Consider the following 7300-nt stretch of genomic DNA (forward strand, 5'->3'; position numbering starts at 1 on the left):
CAGAATTTGGATTCTGATTTCCTTTAAGTGGATGTGTTTCATACCTGCACTATTTAAGCCTAAATTGTTGTCATCTAGTCCATTTACTATATATAGCTTAAGAATAATGCATGAATCTGAGTGTACCTTGAGACCTGGGTTTTGTTATCTGTTAGGTATTTTTATGTTACGAAGGAACAACTCCACAATTTTGATAGCATAGGAGACGTGGGAGCAGAAAAAAAGGGCACACTTTCCAAAAAACTGGCTTCATATAAAAAATAGGATTTCAGGAATAAAATTTTTATTTGCGTATTATAAACAAAGACCAGGTATTATTCTTTCACAACAAAATATTCTTCAGCTGTCCTCTGCACATTCCTTGACAGATTTTCTTCCTGCAGATTTTTCTCTGCGCTGCTTGCAAGGATATTGTCAATTTCCCTGTGATTAATGCACATGCAGAAGCCTGAGCAGAGTTCCTGTTCCTTTCACAGGCCTGTAAGCTGTGGGGTAAAAGGTGACAGAGTGGGCTCTGCTGCTCATGTGAGTGTATTCTGCCTACTGCATCCTGCAAATACCAGACTTCCTGAGATTTATTGTGGATGCACAACATAGATGACACTAATTGAAAGTTTCTGCTTTATTGCATATACTCTACACGGCATCTACTTCTGGCCAAAAAGTCCTTGCAAGAAATCCAAAGTGCTAGCCAGGGATTCTGGTTCTAGCTGTGGCCTCAGAGAGAGCATACCTGAATCTGAGCTGTGTGGGTATAAAACAATGGCAGAGCACAGTTTGCTTTGGGATTGTATTCCCAGTGCCATCTGTTGCAGCAAAAGGACAACAGGGCTGGTTTGTGGACGGTGATTTTCTGCTATTTTTATTATGTAAAGTTTCTGGAATGGGAGCTCTTCTGAGCTGCTATTCTGTTACTGGATCATGACACCAGTCTGAATTCAAAATTGCAAAGGTTTCAGCTCATTTGGCAAAATTTACTTACTCTCACATTGAAGGACTCCATGTTTTCCACGTGTAACTTATTCAGCTTTGTGTTAGACATCCTAGAATGGATTGGAAACAGTCTGGTGGTGAAAGGTGATGGACTGCCAGACTTCTAGGACAGGAGACATCCTGAGAAATTAAATTCTCAGAGACAAATACAGAACACATTATCCACCTTTTATAGACTTACATGGCTGGTGGTTGTTGGAGACTTCATTGACTTCCTAAGGAGCCACAGAAGCTGCTCTCTGTTTAGAAGTTCTCTAAAAAGAAAGAGTCAGTGTTATTAAAAAGTAGATAATAAAGATTGGGGGTAGTGTGTTCCCTTTGGGTCCATATTTGCCTATTTAGTACAACCTCAAACAGTTCTTGCTCCTATGCAATTCTCAAAAAAAAAAAAAGAAAAGAAAAGAAAAAAAAAAGAAGAATGCATAACAGAGGGTTGTTACTACTCCTCCCTAACTCTGGGTAACAATCCTCATTCCCCTCCAGCTTAGGAATATTTACTGGCACAGAAAGGTATAAATTGCAGCTCTGTGTGCCAGCTTCAGAGAACCTGGCCACAAATATTTCAGTTGAGATGATTTTGTTCATTTCCTTAAAGGACAGTGAGAAAGATTGTGCTTTCTCTGATCTTGTAACTTAAAAAATATTAATAGAACAATCTTTAAGTAAAAAGATAGTTAAGTAAATGTTTATTTTAGACCTTCATTATTAAGTGCAACTAATTAAAAGTGAACAATTACTATGAAAGATGGCATATGCAAAAGTAGTAAAATGAGATAAAAATGTAGGAGAGTGAAAATCCAAAGAAAAATTAGCTTTTAGCTTAACAATTAACCACCCAATCTACCCTTCCTTTATTCCTTGCAGGGTAATTCATTGAGAGTGAATTAATGGTGAACCATTCAGTAATAGGCCTTGGTAAGGAAATAGGAGCAGTGTATCAGGATATCCTTTTTCCGCCCCAGAGTACCAATACTTTCAATTTTATATACAACGGAAGTAATTAATTGTAACACAAAGAAGCACAGCTGTGTTTCCTGATGGTCACACATGCAATAGCTGCTATTGTTTAGCATTCTGAGTATGTACAATGGAAACTGTTCCACTGCTTGGAATGTTTTATATTCTCAGGGATTTCATTTCCATTAGTAGCTTTTGAAACCATGGTGGATTTTTAATATGCTATTATCTTAGATCAAATCCTGCATCCCTAATCAAGTAATTTTTTGCTGATGCCAGTGAGAGTTTAAACTGTATTAGGTGTGGCTGCCAAATGAGGAGATTTGTAGACACAGGCCAATTTCTCATTGGAAGCAAAGGGAGTTATAGACTACTTTTTGGGATTTGCTTTTAGCTGTATGAGTTTGACTTGTTCAAGTTCCAGTTAATATTCAAGTACCTTACCGACTAAGAGAGAAAAGCTTCATTGCTATGCCTTTAATTTCATTACATATTTTCAGACATTTCAGCTGAAATACGAGGATATCTTTTTATTATTTTGTAGTCCCATACTGGTTTTACTATAATATGAAAAAAGATGTGAATGAGACTATTTTGCTGCACTTGCTCTTATTTAGCAGCAATTTATTCATGTTTAAAGATATGTTTAGACTGAGAAAAAATAAGGAAGCGATGACATTATTTCTTTCATTTCTTTTGTATGTGATCAGATCTGTTTCATTTTAACAAGCTTGGAAGAACAGAGCATTTTCAGTCTCATAAATGTCCATCTTTGTAAATCTCTACAGTACCCGCTCCTACAGCTGCCAGAAACACAGCCACTTGAATCCATGCCTCCTGAGCACAAAGCTGTTATACACAGCAAGACAGAAATTTTCTGTATTGATGAGAATTTGCCTTGTGTAACGGCAGGTTTTAAAAACATTTCCGCTTTCAGCAGTGCTCCAGTTTCAGGACAAAGCCTGAGCATCAGGCTTAACAGAGGAAGTGTTAATACAGTGTGGGTTTGGATCTAAGGATTATTCCAACTTGTAAAAGAAACACCTCTTGTAACAAAAGGTGGAGGAACACAAACATTCAGCTTCTCTCTGAGTATAATTCAAACTTCTTTGTAGATCATTTGGCACCACTGACTGATAATTCGGAACGTAAATTTTAAAACCAGCACTACAATTGAAATCCCTAATCTTCTCTGAGCAACTGAAGACTTTAGGGATTTTATGTGCATGCATCTAGGGGAAAACATATTACTAATTCTCCAAACAAACAGATGTGAGTGAGACACCCTGGTGAAGCCTCTGCTGAGCCTACAAATATTTTCTTTTTCTGTGATAAGACTTTTAATGCTCTGGCTTTAAGAAAAACAAGGTAATTTGTATTTAAAAGGAGAGTTATCTCAGGGTTTATTACAACCCGGTGAGAAGACTGCAACAAGGGTTTTGTAAATGTGAATCCATAAAAACAAAATCATATAGCTCAACTAGGCACAGGAAGAAGAAACAGAAAAAGCAGCGGGAAGTTTGGTTCTTGACTGGGAAGATGTCTCCCAGAGCAAAGTGCTCCCATTACTGCAGCCCTTTGCCGCAGCAGGGGCATCAGCTCCCCACAGCACAGTTCAGTGAGGAATCAGCTCCCACCCTGCAGCTGCTGGGGACAGGTACAGCCATTGTGTCCTCCTTCCTCCACGGCCACCTGCACAAGGCCGAGGAAGAATCCCCTGTAGAAGCCCAAGTAACCCCAAAACACACCAAGTGCTTGATCTGTGGGAACACTTCTGATTCCTTGTGCCCATGCTCTGCACACTGAGCTGTTTGTTATTCCTTGGATTATTGCCACAGTGCTCTCCAATGCTGCCCTGGACTCTGTTCCACACCAGACTGGTCGGACATGGCTTGCCTCTTTACTACCAGTGATCCACTAACAAAAATTTTTAAAAAACATTTCTTCACAGATTTGACTCTGCCTTATTGAATTATTTTTGCTTACATTTAAAAAACTTAATAAAATCCATTACTTTTGTAAGTAACAAACAGCTGGATAAATTTATAATCAAAAGAATATGCTTTCAAGTAAAATAGTTGTGAAAAAGAGACAAAGCCAAATTCATGTCATATTAAGTGAAATAATTGTGTCCCTGGCTGAAGGGCAATATTCTTTTAATATGTAACATGGAATATTTATTTTTGTAGCAGTCACAGAGAAATACTCATCTAATTGCAAACAGTTCTCAAAAATATATTTGGACCGCAGATTTAAGACATCTGAATACCAGAGACTGAAGGGAAGAAGGATCTACAAAGATCAAGTCCTATCACATGGCTGACCTTCTCCCTATATATACCTCTTTGTTCTTTTGATATTCAAGTTTGCAGTTCCCTAGTGATTCCAAGAACTAATAAGAAATTCCTGGAGAGGAAATAACAATGAAAGCAGCTGGAAGACAATCTTTTTTTTTTTTTTTAATACAGCTCTCTTCATCATGACAGTCAGTTTTGAACTGCTTCTTTTATATCACATGTTAGACTTCCACATCTCGTCTTGGCCAATTGTCAAATAAACTTAAGTTTATTTTCAGATTTTCAGACTTCAGTATTTTTTGAGTGTGGCTCAATTAACAAAATAAATACTTCGTGTTACTAAACCTGGTGTGTCGGAGTTCTTGCAGATTCCTAAAATCCTCACCAGGTAAGATTGCTGCTGCTAACTCGTTTGCTGGAGCCCTGTGTCTTTCTGAGAGCCCATCATCTGAAGCGTTCACTTTCTGGTTTAAAAAGGTCTCTCTACCTATCTTGGTAGAGATATTTGAAACCCAAGTACTGCACTGTTTTAAAAGATATCAGTATTTTCTATGTGATGTTTAATCAGACATTCATCACAGATCTAAGTACTTTCTACGGCCATTATGATTCATCATTTTAGATTAAGATGCAGTTTGGTCTCCTGCAGTCCTAATATTATTATAATGTAGTTTATTTTTGCCAACTTTATTTTGTGATTAAGACAAGGAGCTAATAGCACTCAATTATGTAGAGATGGGCATTACTTGCCATAGCAATACAAACTTCATCCTCAGCAACATTGTTCCTGCCCTGACAGGGACTTGTGGGTATCTTCAATGCCCAAGTGCCTTGAAAAGTACTGGCTGAGACAGCAATTTCTGCAGTGTGCAAATTTACACAGCAGGAACTGGATTAAAAGAGTTGATCCATTTCAGAAAAAGGGTTAAATCCATTTCAAGGCTGGTGGCTGTGGCTAAATTCATGCATCCTGGATTGGAATCAATATCTAACATCTGACAAGCACTGGACTGTATTAGCACACATGATTACTGAAGAGATGCTAGCACTAACAGCTTTGGATCTGCTTGGGAGCACACACACGCATGTTGCATTCTTCTTCCATATTGAGTGTCTCTTCTGCTGCTATAATTTCATAGTACACAGAGTGGAAGAACAGCAGACTCATATTTTCCTTTGAAATTATAAACATAAGCATAGGAGTTCTGTATTGCTTGGCATGGAAGCTGTGATTTTGTCTTTCTTGCAGGCTGGCTTTGTTTCGCACACTGACAGATTTTTCTGGATGATGGTGATCGGAAAAAATTTTCTTAAAGTCTAGTAAGACAAGACCTGCATTTTCAAATGCCTATCACCACAGTATCTGGCCACATACAATTATTAGGTGTGCCTTTACCTGCCTACATTTTAAAGGAGTCTGTGAAGGTGATAGGTTTGAAGTTTTACTTCCTCTTTTGTTTCGCTGTGTAGGATAATACAGAAGTGAAGCAAACTCATCTAACAATCTGTGGGTGAGACGCATGTGAGCCAATGCAAAGCCAAGTGCTCTCATCTTACACTCAGAGGTGACAACTCTGCAGTGGAGTACACAACATTTACAAGTCCTATCTGATATTAGCGTGCAAAAACGGAGATACACTATGGAGAGGTCAACAAAACAAGCAAGCCCATGTTTCCCGCAATATATGCACATGTGGCTATTTGGCACCAATAAGCCAGGTTGCTTCCCAACTGGTTATTCTCTGCATTCAGTTTATCTGCGCAGCCATCTCCACACCAGCAATTACTGGTGTATCCTGAAGGCCTAAAGAGTGTTTTGGTGTGCAGCAAAGGGAAACTGAGTACGTCTGTACGATCCATGTGATCTTCATTTTGCCCTGTAGCTGGCTTTGTGTGCAAAGTTCTTGGTGCAGAGTAACCAAGTGACAGGATAGGTGAAAAGCAAGAGGACATCAGCAGCACAACTGCTGTCACACTATCGAGTGAAGGATTAAAACAGCAGCCCCGGTGGGAGCTGTGCCACCTCCCCGGCACATAACACTGTCACTGGAGCTCCTTCTGCACTGCTGCTGGGAGACCTCGCTTGAAGACAGACAGACAAATTATTACTTTTCCAATTTGTCCTAATGATAAGGAGCTTTGAAATACAATGCAAATCATGGCCTTCAGCATCCTTATCAGCAAGCAGAGCAGCTCATTGCAGAACTTATAATGTATTCCAATCTAACTAACTGGGCATATTTATTTAGATACAGGAAATGGAAAAAGCAAACAATGCTGTCCTTTGCAATGGAACTCTATCCCTCCTGCGGCACTGCAACGTCAGCCTTCTCAGAACGATTCTTCCACGAAGCCGAAAGGCCCATGTGAATCCCTCCCTTTCCCCTACGCCGCTGCCCCGCTGGCTGCCCGCAGCTCACAGGCAGCCCCGCTGAGCTCCCTCCGAAGGTGCCACGGCAATCCCGCACCCCACGTCCCGTCAATCCTGGCAGCTCGGCCGCTCTGCGCGGCACCAACCCCGCCAGCATCTGGATGGAGCCTCCCGGCCCCGCAGCCAAATCCAACCGCAGCTGCTTTTCTCGTGTCTCGACCCTCTTCGAGGCCAGCGGTGCTTCCACGACACCGGCTCGGCAACTTTTCCCCTCACACCTTCCCGCCCTTTCCCGAAGGAGCTTCTTCCCGGGGAAAGCGCTGCTGGGCCGGCGGGGCAGGGTAACGCCGGGGCCCGGGAGCCCAGCGACAAGCCGGCCCAGGCTGCGGCCCGCGCTCCCGCCCGCGGAGGGGCTCCCGGGGAGGAAAAGCAGGCCCGGCTGGTTCCTCCCGGCCAACTTTTCTTCCCGGGGAGCCCCGCCAGCCCTCCCGCCCACGGCACGTGCTGACGGACGGGCGGGGGCGGCGGGCGCGCTCCCGCCTCCCCGCGGGCCCCCGCCGCGCGCGCGCCCGGCTGCAGAGATTGGAATCCGGCTCGTTCCCGCCCCGCCCCGCAGGGACGCGCCGGGAGCGCCTGCCGGGACACGGAGCCTGCGCCGAGCCCGCGCCGCGCCGTCCCGCCC

This window comes from Motacilla alba, chromosome 6 (assembly GCF_015832195.1).
Source record: "Motacilla alba alba isolate MOTALB_02 chromosome 6, Motacilla_alba_V1.0_pri, whole genome shotgun sequence".
Classification (NCBI taxonomy): Eukaryota; Metazoa; Chordata; class Aves; order Passeriformes; family Motacillidae; genus Motacilla; species Motacilla alba.